We start from the raw sequence: 16,367 nt of genomic DNA, 5'->3' as shown, positions 1-16,367 counted from the left end.
ATTTCATGGTATGTTGTTTGTGTAGACAAAACTATTTTAGTTTTAATGATGTTTGGAGAAAGTTGAACTTGTGTTTTCATCGTTGCATGCTAAAACTGAGTTTTGATAAGTATGACTATCATAAGACTCTTAGGTTTTTATTAGTGAAGCATCATTTAGCATGTGTTTTAGTTTAGCTCGGTTTAGTTCGTTAGAGGACCTACCAATATTCTTCGTTGAGGGCTTTGTTGGGCCATGGACTTATGGGACTTTTGATTCTTAAAACAAGAGAATAGTTTAATCAAATGTTCATATGGATATGATGTATGTTTATGGTATTTTCAAGTCAAATGGGTTAGTGGAGGTGAAGTGCAAAATTTTTTATTTAGAGGCATTAGATAGATATATCCTATGATTGTATTTAGATGCGACAACTGTAAGGTCGATTGTTGGAGAAGATTCTAGAAACATTGCTTACAGATGTTAAGTATGTGAAAAACTAGATGAGAGGCTCCCGTAATCATACCATAATACTACAAGATACTGAAGATCGTGGAAGGGCTAATTCACAAAGTTATAATCAGACATAGAACCCATAAGATGATGTTATGATCATGTAATGAAACCAATGGATCATACTAAGCATCACTCCAGGAAAGATTTGATAAGCAAAAAAAGTCAAGTGTCAACCTATGTACACATAGGACGATTATGGTATCTACCCATAATCATACCTTGGATCGTTTCTGCTTCCAACTCAGCTAATCTAATTCAGGATAGGCTTATGTCTATCTGTTAATAATCTCATTAAATTTATTGTTATAGTTTTACATTCTATTGATACTTTTGAGGCATACTTATTGTTATTTGAAGTTTAAACATTGAATTTTAGGGTTTTAATAAAAAGTGATATTTGTGGTCTTCATCTTCCTTTTGTAAGTTCATAAATATGATAACTTCTCAGAATTGCTACTGTGTGATTGCAATTATACGTAGCTAAACACCATAACTAGGGTTGTGGGAACCATAATAGATTATTGAAGTACTACGTGATTCTCAAATAGGGTTTGTGCATGAATTGTGAATCTCTATGATTTGATTGATTTGTGATGGTGGCAAATGTTAGGGGTCACCTTATCCTTACTCACAACAAAAGAAGGAGTAACAGATAGGAAGCGATAATTAACAACGAGAGTTGGAGCTATAAACACCCATTTAATTAACTTTAACCGATAATTAGAATAGTTAATATGTGACCAATGATGGGGGCTAGTGATACAAAACTCATGAGACGTTAATTTGTGATTAGAGATAGTCATCCAATAGGGGCATAAGTTCATTTAGATAAAACAACCAATTGAATATGCATACAGAGAACCATGAGAGATGACTAGTACAATAAACTATTGCAGTTATGAAGTTATGAGGAACATAGTCCTATTGACTCTCTCACACTAATTACAGGTCCAACAAATCAACATCTTGGTACTATTTGAAATTCTCAAATACCTTATTTTATTAGAGAATTCTTACTAATTGCTTATATAAACACTTGATACATTTTTTAATCTATTCGTCGAGGGATCCACACCAACCTAGTTGGGTTGGATATTTGATCAGCGACCGTGTTATAATTTTATCATAGGTGTAACTTAGATGAAACTAGTCATTATTTTCTGTTTTGATAATTGAATGGCGATTTGTACAATCCCATTAGATCCGTAATATCAATTTTTAGTTAGTAGAGGGATTGATTCATGTTTGGAAGCATTATTTTTATTTCAGCCCTTTGTTTGAAAAACTAGCTAGATGGAAATTTTAGGGTCCCAAGGGATAATTGCTTTAAACAACCTCTTTTTGAAAATACGATTTTTATATTAAGTCCAGAAGGTCAAAAATAGCCTAGTAGTATATAGGATTTATTTTTGTATGGTCCCAAACAAATGTAGAGAGTCCATTAAGAGAAATTGAACACATGGAAAATCAACAACTTTGATAATATCTGGTGCATGTTGATTCGTTTTTCATGAATATGCAGAAGGATATTCCCCTACATCATGAATGCGGGGAGGGTAGTCGTGATTGTGAAGATTAATAAGGATCGGGGCAGGTTACTTCCTTCATCACGAATGTAACAAGGGTATTGCGAACGTGATATGTCCTAGTTGTCAACCTTCATGAATGTGAGAGACTGACCAAAATCATGAAGGTCAAACTTATTGCCTGGTCGCCATTAACCCTCGTAAACGTGAGAGGTTGACCATGTCGTGAGATACTATTCATAGAACAACATAAATACTCCATTTTTTCTAATATTAATCATTTTCGGACATTGAGCTTTGATAAATTCAAATTCTTCGGGTTGACTTCACCATTTGAGATTTGGTAAGCTCGAAACACTTATTCCCATCAATTCTATTGATTATACCTTTAAAGTAACTTCAAAGCCTTGATTTCAAATTGTATTTTTTGGGTTTTCTATTAGCAGAGCTTTAAACTTTTTTTTTATTTGGACATCAATAACAACTCCTTTGGTGTGGGTTTTTACCTATATATTCCAATGATCTTGGAGAAAATGTTTCTAAAAAACATAGATTTTACCCCTTTCATTTTTTAGCTGAATTTTCAAACTTATTTTTGACCAATTTTAGAAATAGCTAATATAGGTATCATTAGTTTCCTTTTGATGCGGATATTGTGTTCTTGATAGTTTTATCTTGTCCTGAGACCATTAGTGAAGGAGAGGATCCACGTTAAAGGCTTAGGATTGTATATTTTTCTTTTTGAAGTAGGTTATGGATTAACTTTCTTCACGTTGGATGAGTAGTTAACGAACATGTAGAGTATTCTATGGGTTGGGGAGTAATATTTAGGATTTATATTTTTAGCTCATTATTAATATCTTGTACTCATGTAGAGGTTTCTAAGCATATTATTGTTATGTTGGGAGAATATTTATTGTACGTTGCCTTGTGGGGATGTTATTTGACATCTTAAGCCTTGTTTTTTCATTAAATGCCATGTTTAATATTGAAATGCCCTTACGGGGGATTCAATAGATATTATTGGCCTTCTTTGACCATTAATTGCCTTTATGATGATAGTGATACACGGGTGGGGGGGGCTTCCTGAAATGATAATTTGATGTACTATGTTGCGTCCTAGTGCACACGAAAGGCGTGTGCATGGTCACCCAAGTAGTTATGTGGCCTTTAAAAGCCAAGTATTTATCCCACTGGGACTTGTGCTCAGCAAGGATCTAATCCTAGTATTACTTCTAAGATTAAACAAGTGCTAGAGTAATTACTAGTAGTTAGAATTTTTAAACTAAAAGTAACCATTAAAAAGGCGTTAATATAAAGTGCTTGAAAAATAACGAGGAGAAATCCAAGGTTAAGGATATAGGAACACTCCAACTTGGCTATATAATTTCATCGGCTTACTTAATTATCTTGGTTGTTGATTCACGGGGATGGTATAAAGACTATGGTCTTCAGAGCCTCTAGTCGTCTATCTAACTTAGACTCAAAACTATCATTGAGTGTGAATGTGAGTAATAAATTAAACACATTTATCTTTTATCTCGTATATGAACAAAATAGGGAAAAATAGGTATAGTCCTATCCTAATAGAAAATCTTAACTTCAATCCCTTGAATGATTAAGATCCTACTCCATATATTCCACATTCTAATGTGTTGCTCCTCTTTCTAGGCTCACAAAAAAATATTAGTTTATACTAAGGATCATAAATTCGTAAATTAGTAAATACAAGGATATTTGAAAAACCAATTATGATAATAATCACAAACCAACTCAATTATAAGCTTAAGTAATCATGTTCTTGGCCTTAACCCTAGAAGAGGGTGTTTAGCCACTTATGAAATTACAACAAATCATAGTTAATAAATTCATGTATAAAATCAAAAAGTAAACTAAAGAAGGGGATTAAAACTGTAAGAGAAGCCTTATAAAGTGTATTGCAAGACCCAAAGTTCATATACGGTATATAAAATAAGATAGTAGTGTCCTATTATAGCTGGATGCAAGTGCCCATTTCTGACACAGGGGCATGCCACACTATGGTATTGGAATGATAAGAGTATGGCATGCCCTTATCGTAGATACTCACAGGAACATTCTCATTACGAATTGTTCCTAAGAGTGTGGAACTCCCTTAACGCAGAGACCTAAGGGTGTGGCACGATCTTGTTCTTAGAGTTGCGAGATTTCATCCATGTAATCTCCATCTATTTGACGCTTAGTTCCTCTTTTTGTGGGTTCTTTACCATTATATTTGGACCTTATTTTGCGCTTGTATATCATCTTTAACATCCCATAGTTCATCCTATATAATATAGCACCAAAAATTAATGCTTAAACACAATAGAATCCACTAAGATAAACTCGAAAAGCACCTAGCTCAAGATAGTAACACTAGTTTGTCACATAAACTATAAGTGGTCATTTTCATTCAAAACATCTTTTGAACACTCCATAAACATCATAAACAAGAATTTTAACTCTTAGATTCTCAATTATATGATTATCAACTGAGTACGCACACAAGAAGTCCTCAAAACTAGGCTAATTACATAGAGATTGGGATACTTAGTTGCACAAATCCACCTAAGATCATCACTATACACTTAAAACCTTGTTTATTCATCCTCGAGTAGATCTTAAACTAAAAATAATTTAAAGAGACACCAATATTACAACTACAAGAAACACACTCGAGATAACACTATAATGACTACACAGATAGCACGTTCCACACTAAGAATGTCATGTACAATTGAAAACATAATGAACACTACTTAAAAAAGTCCTAGCCTCATGAATTGACTCAACCAAGTTGGCAAACTCATGTATATAACTAAATCAAATAGAACATACAAGTCACTTTACTATCATTAGGGATGTTCCCTCACCACAAGAGAGTTACCCATATCACTCGCAAAAAAGCAATTTTATCACATGACTTGGTTTAAGAATCAAATTATGCTCACTCTCATAAAGAATTCTCATGTAACACAAGATGTACTATAGGCTTTCCCATAGTGTAGTACTCTTCTAACTTCAGAATATAAAGGCTTAAGATCAAATAGGACTTTGAGATGTAATATGGCTACAGGATGGGTAGGAACTATTCTGGCTAGTGATAGTGACTATCATTCTTAAGCGCTTTGATACATCACATTCGACATTAGCATCCACCCTAAACAACCAAACTTTCACCACCTCTACTTTTACACCTCTATATTTCTTTTCCCCATATATTTAAGTTAGTTTACATATATTAAGGAGTTAGTATTATCTATCAACACATGATTCAACTTTGCAAAATTTTCTTCCTTTCTATTCCATCACTCCTAACCACAATACATCAACTTTTTCAAGACTTATAGCTACAATGGGGCTTCACTTTCACCTCTTTTCTTCTTAAAATTCTAACTTCTTAATTCCATTAATTTCTATACTAAAGCGCTAAGTTACAGTCAATCAGAGAAGGGAATGGACTATATTTAAGGCTACAAAAGAATAGGCTAAAGGCTTAATAAGGCTAACTAAGATTATGTGCAATGGTAGATAGAAGATGGTATGAAAAATGGTTATCAAAGAAATGTCTATATCATCTCCTAAAACCACATCTCTTATTTTGCTTTGCACACACACCAGGAAATTTTTAGATATCAAAATACAACAAAAAATATACAAGAAACCTCACTCATAGATGACATATGCCCAAATCAGGTAGGATCATTATAAACTCTAAACCAAGTAACAACATAAATTCAGAATTAAGCTAACATTGCATAAGAGTGATAAAAACAAGCCTAAGAGTCTCAAAAGAACTCTCTCAATGTAATCGAGATGCTTTCACATTCAGAACCACTTTTATCAAGTAATCACACATAGCAACTAAGAAGAACATCCAACTTATTCCTAACACAAAATTATAAAATTTAGTGCTAAAAATAAAAAAAAGGATACTGGGTTCAAAGGGCGCCACCTTAAAAAAGAACTAAAAAACATCAAGGGGTGGGTAAAGTGTGCCCTGTTAGCCTCCTATTCGCATGGGCTATGTTTTAATAATTATAAACTAACGAGTAGAAATTTGCAGGATATTGAAGATCTCTAATGATGGAAGGAGAGGATATTGATGATACACCATAATCTCTAAGGAAATAATTCAAGATATCCAACCAATATCTTACATGAATCCACCAATAAGATGGATGGTGCTAAACTTAGAACTATATCAATCATAGAGAATCAGTTCAAGGACTCCAACAAAATCTAACAAAGAAAAGAAAACATCCAATAACAACCTGATAGGAGTTAAAGGAAGGAAGATCACAGACGTATCTGATATAAATGTGTATAGGTACCTTGTATGGACATATCTGATATAGACATATTAAACAGTAACATTCCTCAATCAAGGAATCAAATCCTTTATTGGGATGAAATCTCTTGGGTTTCCTTAGGAAAAGAAGCGGCTGAAGAATATAAAAGAGAGGACTGAACATCAAATCACTCATGTAACTTCAAGGAAGAAAGTCAAAGTGTCTCAATCTTAGTATCACAAAGCTTTGTACTTTTTATTATACAATAGTTATATAAAGAGTAGGATCAATTAAATTTTGTAATATAAATGAAAGTTGTGTCACAAGATCTGAAAAATAGAATAAGACTTCCAAACTTGTTTCTCATCATTATAATCGACCTCGACTTTGACAGATCTAAGGAAATGTTGAAACCCAAGGGGATTGGAAATAGGCCCCACATTTGTATTCTGAACCAAGATAAATCTTCATGTTTTTATTTTAATGTTGATTATTTACCTGTTCAATTATTAAAATCTAATCTATTTTGTGAAGTGTACTGATCTGCAGGCAAGTCAATTGTGAAGAGCCAATAGTCAACTCCCTAAAATTTTTCAATTCACCCCCCTCTTGAATTTTAGTTAGTATTAGAGTAGGTCTCACCAATAGTATTGCTTAACTGCACATGAGAAAAGCTCAAATTGAAAACTATCAAATTCCCGATGCTTTTCTTTAAGATGGTCATTTCTCCATAAGACCACCATACTTCAACAGACAATACTACTTCTATTTGAAGAATAGATTTTGAATCTTCATCCATTCAAATGACACCAAATCCAATACCAGTACTAAAGGAGAGGTAGAAGGACAAACACAAAGAGTCAAGCAGTACCGATAGAGAAGACCTTGATCTTTAAGGTCACTAAAGAATAACAAGAAGTAATCCAAACTAATATATGATCTATAAGTTTACTTTTTTGTTCAGTTAGTGGAAAAGAGTAGGAAAAGATATCAACATGTGATACTACAAAAGACATGTACGACAAATTAGAGGTAACCTATGAAGGAACCACCAAAGTCAAAAAGTCAAAGACTCCTGCCCTAGTTAATTAATATGAGCTGATCAAGGTTTAAATAATGAGAACATTGAAATAAGGTTTGCCAGATTCAACAAAATCTTATTCTAACTGAAATCATTAGGGATGATCTATCCACATATCCTGCAAGTCTAGAAGCTGGTCAGAAGTCTCTCTAATGTTTGGGAAACCAAGGCTGCCATTCTGGAAGATGGAGATCTCCAGAACATGACATCTAATAAGCTATGAGGTAATCTCATTGCATATGAATGAAATTATTTCAGCATGTACCACAAGGAGGAAAAGAAGAAACCAGTAGCCTTCAATGCCGAACTAAATAAAGAGAAGGACTTTTCAAAGAATCCAATAGAGAAGGAATGACTCTCATAAATTAAGGAGTAAGGCAAATCATGAGACAAAGACAACAAAGATCCTAAGGAGCCAATAATAAGGATTCCACAAGAAATGATGATCCTTGTTATCAGTATGGAAGGCCTTGTCATCTTAAAAATAAATCTCTAGAAAGAAGAATATTATCTAAAAAGAGTCTAAATTTGGGAGCCGGGAGTGATGAAGATGAAACTGAAGAAAAGATAGAAGCAGCCAACAAATGTTTCATCGAAAAAGGTAAATCCAACATAGTAAGACCACACGAATGTTTTAACTGTAATGTTCTTAAATATAACTTAGATATGATCACTGATAGCTTCAAAAAGTTATATATTAATACAATAAACTCGCCTAAGAGAAAAAAACTAGGAAACTCAACTTAACTAAAAACTCGAAGAGGACCGAAGAAACAGTAAAGTTCAAATCGAAGCATGTCAAATTGAAATTGACCTGCTTCAAGAAGAGCTTGATGATATGAACATGCAATAGAATAACACTAAAAAATTACCAAGTCACAGTTTTGGGAGATCAAATTCTATTAAAACCAACTCAAGTTACTCATCAAAATTGTTCAAATCATCCAAAACCTCTTTCTCCTCGCAAGGTCCCGTATGACATATATGTGGACAGAAAGGGCACAAATTATATAGCTACAGGCAAAATCCTAAAAGTTCATAGGTTTGGAGGCCTAAAGGGAGAACATCTAACTCACTAGGACCCAAGACAACTTGGGTACGTAAACACAATTAATTTTCTTATTGTGTCATAATATTCTCGCAAAAGCTATAATAAGGGAATATAGGTCATTGATAGCGGAAGTTCCAAACATATGATCAAAAAGAAAGAAAAATGGTGCACTCTAATGAAAATAAAAGGGGGATCATTCAGATTTGGTGATAATACTAGAAGTAAAATCATAGGAGTAGGCTTAGTAAAGATTAACCCCTCATGTGAACCCTCATGTGAACTTGTTGAAGTATATCTCACATATGTACTCAAACTTAACCTACTCAGCATCAGTTAGCTATGTAATGCTAGATTCGGGGTCTCCTTCAAAGCTAAAAGTTATTCCACTAAACATGATAAGATACTCTCTTATCAATGAATGTGTTGATAATATTTATGTCTTAAATAGTCCTGATGTTGCTACCTTAACCTACCTCATTGTGAAAACTAATGACACGTTGTTGTGGAAAAGAAAACTTAGGCATGCCAGCATGCATATCATTGAGAAACTATCAAGACTAGAATTGGTGAAAGGTCTGACAAAACTCAAAATTGAAAAAGATCACACCTATAGTATCTGCAAACTAGGTAAATAGACCCCAACATCATTCAAAGTCTAAGAAATTGTCTCTACTACCAAACCCCTTCAAACAAACCATATAGATCTATTTGGCCCTACCAAGACTGCAGTATTTATGGAAAAAGATATGTTTTTATTATTGTTGATGATTATTTTTGTTTTACTTAGGTAATGTTTCTTTCTCATGAATATGAGGCTTTCACAAACATTGAGATCTTTTGTATAAAAATACAAAGAGAAACTAGATACCTCATCACCTATGTCCACAATGATCATAAAGGAGAATTTGAAAATAAGGCTTTTGAGAAATACTGTGCTCAGAATAGATACTCTTAGAACTTCTCATCACCTTAGTATCTCAACAAAATGGTGTGGTAGATGAAAGAATCGGTCTTTCCAGGAAACTGTTGGGAATAAATTGTTAGAACAAAATCTCCCCAATCATATTTGGGTAAAGAAAGTTAGTATAACATGTCACATCATCAATAGATGCCTCATTAGACCTATTCAAAAGAAGAAGCCTTATGATATGTGGAGAGGAAATAACCCAAATATCAGCTCTATTCATTCTTTTTAATGTAAATTCTTCATCTACAGAAACGGTAAGAATAACTTAGGAAAATCTGATCCACAAAGTGATGAAGGTATTTTTCTTGTATATTTTTCATGTAGGTGCGCCTACAGGCCTTACAACAAAAGAAAATTTTGTGGTGAAGAAACTATGTATATTATGTTTGATAAAACTAATCACCCTCTTATGATCTTAAGTATTGATGAATAAAAAGTGAGTTATCCCCTCTAAAGTTGATTACCACAGTGGAAATAGTCAAACCGAGTATTCCAAAAGAATGAATACACTATGCTAGTTATCTAAATAAACTTATCATTGAAATTCCAAATGATAAGGTGCAGACAAGAGCATCATTAAGTAGACAAGTGTTTGTTGCTCTTGTATCTCAAATCTAACCAAAGAAGACCAACGAGGCACTCAGAGAAGAATCCAAGGTTGAGGCCATAAAGAAGAGTTAGACTAATTCGAACAAAATAAGGTCTGGAATCTAGTTGAAAGACCCAAGAACTGATAAGTAATTGAAAATATATGGGTCTATAGAAAAAAATTAAATGAAAAAAGTAATTTCATCAGAAATGACGCCAAACTTGTAGCTCTAGGCTACTCTCAACAAAAAGTCCTGACATCTCTCTGTATGAGAATTTTGCAAACCTGATGAAAGGAGAATTTTAAATAAACCTCATGGGAGAGCTCACATTTTTATTGGGACTACAAATCAAGAAAACTCCCAAAGGCAGTTTCATTAGTAAAGCTAAATACACGAAGGAACTCATCAAAAAATTGACATGGAAAAAGCAAAGACTTATGGAACTTCAATGAGCCCATCTATGAGTCTTTATATAGACTTATCTAGAAAAAAGATTTTGATGAAAAGATGTACAGGGGAATAATTGGACCAATACTCTATTTGACCTCCAATCGACCAGATATTATGCTCAGTGTATATAAGTGTGCCAGGTTTTAGTCGACTCTAAAAGAGTCTAATCTGACATCTATCAAAAAAATCATTTGTTATCTCATCAAAAATCAAGACATTGGACTATGGTACCCTTACTCCTCTTATTTTAATTTAATTAGATATTCAGAAGCTGACTCTGTAGGGGATAAAAGTGACAGAAAAAGCACTAATGGAACATGTCAAATTCATGGTAATGCATTGTTATCATGGCATAGTAATAAGCAAACCTTTGTTGCTCTTTCCATAACTTAAGCTTAATATATAGCCGTTGGAAGTTGTGGTACTCAAATTTAATGGATTATGCATCAACTACTTGATTTTAATCTATCTTATGAAACTGCTCCCATAATGATTAATAACACAAGTGCTATTAGTTTGTCTAAATATATTGTGCGTAATTCTAGGGCTAAACATATTGATATTAAGCATCATTTTATTCGAGATCATGTAGAAAATAGAGACTTTTCTTTAGTATTTGTCGACTCAAAAAATCAATTGGCAAATACTTTTATGAAACCATTGTTAGAAGAAAGATTTTATTACCTTAGAAAAATACTTGGCATTCTCAGTATTAATGACCTATGAGTTTTATTTTTGGACAAAAATCGTTGTTACTTACTCTAATTTTCTCTTCAAATCTATTAATAAAAAATGGTTTTTAAAAATAAAGGAAGTCATCATTATTTTTACCAGCTTTCACACTACCCCTACCACTTCTACACCCCTTTACCTTCCAAACACACCCTTCTGTGTTCCTTTCACTCCATTAGTCACCTATTTTATTCACACCTCTTTGGCTTTCCCTCAATTCCTTTCTTAACATTCCCCTACATCCCCCTCCTCTCGCCCTCCATTCACTTACACATCTTATTTTTTCCCTCTTTATCCCTTTAAAACCAATATCTACCCTTCTCCCATGAACAAAACTCATTCCTTAGATAGTGTTTCCAAATCCTTTCCTAAATCTCTCTCTCATAGCCCTATTTTCCTCTCTGAGTCCTCTAATGATTCATCATCAGATTCTCGATAGTACGTTCTCATCAAAAGACATCGTACCGCTCCCAACCTATCCCCCTCTTCCAAGAAACCTTAAACTAGCTCTCTAAATTCCTTCCTTACTGAGGAATGCAGAAGTTCTAGACATGCTCTCAAGAAGAAAATTTCTTTGCCTTCAAAACTGCTCCATTATACTTAATTGCATAACAATCTCTATTAATTTAAAGACGTCTTCTGTAATATCAGCCACTTCTTTAAGTTTCAATATTCGTCCCAAATAATTTGTCTTTATAGACTTGATGTTTATGAGAATCCGTTCCACATATTTTATGTGAAACTCTATCTATCTCCTAATAGTGGTGAACTTGAGACTCTTGTGCTTGGCATAAAAATAATTCAGAATAATTTTCTATTCGACAAGGGTTTAAACACAAAGTTCTTTGATGTGATTTATTTCGTGAATGGTACCTGGCCCAAAGATGTTGAGGTGAGCTTTGACAAAGTAAAAAGGATTCTATCTGACCCGGACACAACATCATCCAATTTTTGTCTGTTGTCCCTGTGTTTCAAGCATCATATAATGGCTCAGATAATAGCTAACACACTGATTCCAAGGAAGGGATCCTTCAACAATATCACTTGTAATGATGAATTTTTCATATACTGTCTAGTTAAGAAAAATAAGATCAATTGGGCAACCTAGATTCGTGAGTACATGCTTGAAAGTGAAGTAGATGCTCATTCCTCTGCCAGTTTATAAATGGCCTGTTAATTTCTCAGGTTTTGTAGTACTACTCTATTGATCTCTGTGCTTAACTCCTGGTGGAACCTATTGCTACTTATGACTCAAAAATATTTGCTAGTATGGGATATGTTTTGGTTGATAATGAATGGTGCAAGAAAGATTCTTCCCCAGCAAAATCAAAACTTCCTAAGGTAAGAAAGTCAGTTTCTAACACCATGACTACTTTATTGACGGAATTGGAGGAAATCAAAGATCACTTCAAAACTGTTGAAAAAGGTATCCAGCTACTTCAAAAGTTGAGTTCCAAATTTTTGGACCTTCAGAAGAGTACCAGTACTGACATAGGCATGGTCTAGTTGTCTCTCGATGGGTTCAAATAGTAAGGAATCAAGCATTTTGATCAAGTGTTAACCCGTATGGACTCCCTCAAGTCCCAAGTCAACTTCTCCAATGATGATGTTGCTATTTCCGTCAAGATTTCCTACTCCTCCTTCTTAAAAAATGTTGAGAAATCCTATGACAATTTTTATCATAACATGCATAATACCCTAACCTACTTTCTGACTAAGCGATGAATGATGAGTTTTTTATTCAAAAGGGGTCCTGTCCCTTTTTTTTATTGGTTGTAAGATGATATTTTTAACACACTATCTAGTATCTTTCCTTGTTTTTGTCTATAACTTGGTACTTAATTTGATTATCTCTTTACTCTATGTGTACTATTATGTTGCTATGTTGTTCTATTTGATTATGCCAAAAGGGGGAGAAATATAGGAACCTACAAGTCAGGGGGAGCAAGTTGACTATCAACTGGAAAGAGTCGACTGATACTTAAGGAACAGACGAATATCGAAAGTACATAAAAGTCTGGGGGAGTAATCTGACTACAGAGACATGAAAGTCAACTTATATTTAATGCTTATTTGTTAGTATCAAAAGGGGAAAATTGTTAGGCTCCGATAGTCATGGTCTATGTTTTAGTAATGATAAACTAATGAGTACACATTTATAGAATATTAAAGATATCTAATTATGGAAAGAGATGCTATTGAATATACACCAAAGATGCAGAATATCTAAGAAATCAATTAAAAATATCAAAAGAATATGTCGCAAGAATAGAACAACAAGATGGTCGGCGCTAAACTTGGAACACTATCAATCATATGAAATCAATTCAAGATCTCTAAGAAAATCTCACAAAGGAAAGAAAGTATCCAACAACAACCTGACAGAAGAAAAATGAAAGAAGATCACTAACGTAACTCATACGGATTTGTATTGGTATTGTGTAGGGACATATCTGATATGGATGTACGAAACAGTAACATTCCTCAATCATGGAATCAAAGAAATACTTGATTGGGACGAAATCTCTTTGGTTTTCTTATGAAGAGAAGCGGCTAAAGAATATAAAAGAGAAGACTACGGATCGAAGCACTCACGCAACTTCAAGGAAGAATCTCCAAGTGTCTAAATCGTTGTCTCAAAAAGATTTGTACTTGTTAGTTTACAATAATTATATAAAGAGTATGATCAAGTCAAATATGTAATACAAACTAAAGCTCTGTCATAAGATATGAAGAACAAAATAAGTATTTAGAACTTGTTTCTCATCATTGTACTCGACCCCAACTTTGAAAGAACTAAGGAAACATTGAAACCCAAGGGGACTGGAAATAGGCACAACTTTAGTATTTCGAACCAAGATAAATCTTTGTGTCTTTAATTTATAGTTTATTCTTTACATGTTCATTTACTTAAATAAAATCTATTTTGTGAATTGTACTAATTTTCAGTCAAGTCGACTTTGAAGAGCCAATAGTCAACTCATAAAAAATTTTAAATTCACCACCTCTTGAATTGCATGCCCCTACTAGACAGACACCAATAAAAACTACATAAACAATTATAAAAGCTTTTTGTAAATTTTTCAAATTTAATCAAAAACTAGAAAACAACTAAGAATTAAAATCCTATAGCAGTACTTCACCCTAAACCATGGGAGGATTCCCACTGAACACTTAAAAACACACTTTGTCCCCAAAGTGTAATTAAAAACAAAGGATAGAAATATTCCTTGAGGCTTCAAAGCCTAGATAGAAGCATCTTTATTTATCAATGAGGTCTGGTAGACACCACACTCAGTCTTTACCATATTCCTTAACATAGGTTTCCGGTACATAGACTTCCCATAAACCTATGACTTAACAACAAAAAAACTAACATGTAATAGAAACTAAAATATGCAAATAACATACCTACATTAACATGGGTTACCTTTAAAGCAACGCTTGATTTAGCATCGCAACATGACAAACATCACTACATCAGCTATATCTCTTAATCCTATTTCTCCTATTTATAATGCAAAGGTGGAGTGAGTGGTTTTTATACTTTGAAACCACCTTTTCATCATTTAATCTCACTTTTAGAGTGCCCTCAATAACATTAACTAGTTCTCCTGTCGTTGACAAAATAGACGTTCGAATATGATTGGTACCCTGTCATCTGCATAATAGTCAAGAACAATAAAGTCAACAAAAATAATGAACTTAACAAACTTAGATAGGACATATTCAATGATTCCTTTGGGATTGACTCTTGTCCTATTCACCTTTTGGACAACACAGAGCATGGCCTCAGCTTAACCAAACCAAAAATATTCAACATCGATAAGGGCATCAAGTTTATAATTTCTCCCAAATCACTTAGAGCATAGACCACATCACTATCACTAATTTGTATGAGGAGGGTGAAAATTTTTGGGTCCTTCAACTTTTTTGCATCTTCATCATTTCAACCAAATTGTAGTCCTTAGTAAGTGCCACTATCTCAATATCCTGTAGCTTTATCTTATTAGTCACCAAATCCTTCAAGTACTTAGCATATTTAGGCATATACTACAAAACATCTAACTAAGGAAGATTAATTTGATGTTCTCTAGACGTGAAAAGAACTTCTTAAAACATGAATCCTCCTTAGCCTTTTTAAGACTTTGAGGGAATTGTGTTTATGGTCTTTGTGAGACATGCTCAGTTGCCCTTGTTTTTGGGTGCTCAGACTTCCCAATATTCTCACCTTCTTTAGATTTAGATTTCTTTTTATCCATCTTCTTTGGGACTAGCTCTGCCTGTACCTCTAGATTTTTTCTTAATAGACCTGTCAATGAGATTTCTACCACTTCTCAAGGTGATTGACATAACTTGCTATGTATGCTCTGTATCATTATGCAGCCCACCTTGAGGCTCAGTACTTTGTGCCTGAGAAAATTACCCCAGTCGTGTCTCTAAATTATTTTGAGCAAGTTGATGATTTTTATCTCACCAGCCATTTGTTCTTGGTTGGCCAGGATCTTCTCCAATGTCTCCTTAATATTACTGGTCTACATGGTTTGATGCTGTTGAAATTCTTGTGTCTAATTATTACCCCATAAATAGTTAGGCTAACTTTGCACTTAAGGTTGTAGGAATTACTATAAGTTCCACTTATTAGATTGCCTATAAAATTTATGGACTCCCAATTTGCTCCACACAAGTCTGAAGAGGGACCATTGATTCCATAAATCACACACCATGACGAGGCCTGTTCAACTACATTTACCTACGCCTGAGGTTGGTTTCACTCCTAACTTGCTGAATTATGTCATCATCTGATTCTAAAGTGCTGCCAATTAGGTGGCTAATGTGGTGACTATCAACATCAATCATTCCCACAGACTTTTTCACCGCACTTGTTAAAATATCACCATGCCGATTAATATTACCTTGGACAATTTAATTAAATAAGGTATATAGCTCATCATAAGTTTTCTCCAACGCTTGACCACCATCAGTTGAATCTAGTAAAATATTTGTAATATGGTCAAAGGCTTCCACAAAAGTATAAGATAATTCCTTATTGGTCTGTTGGTGATGTCGAGAGTCATTGATAAGAGATTCTAACATTTTACAGACATGATATTAGTTCTCATCCGGTGTTTGCTTCCAATTGAGAATTTCACTATGTAACCTCA

Source organism: Capsicum annuum, chromosome 3 (genome assembly GCF_002878395.1).
Source record: "Capsicum annuum cultivar UCD-10X-F1 chromosome 3, UCD10Xv1.1, whole genome shotgun sequence".
Lineage (NCBI taxonomy): Eukaryota > Viridiplantae > Streptophyta > Magnoliopsida > Solanales > Solanaceae > Capsicum > Capsicum annuum.
The sequence above is the reverse complement of the archived record's forward strand: the minus strand, read 5'-3'. Positions refer to the sequence as shown.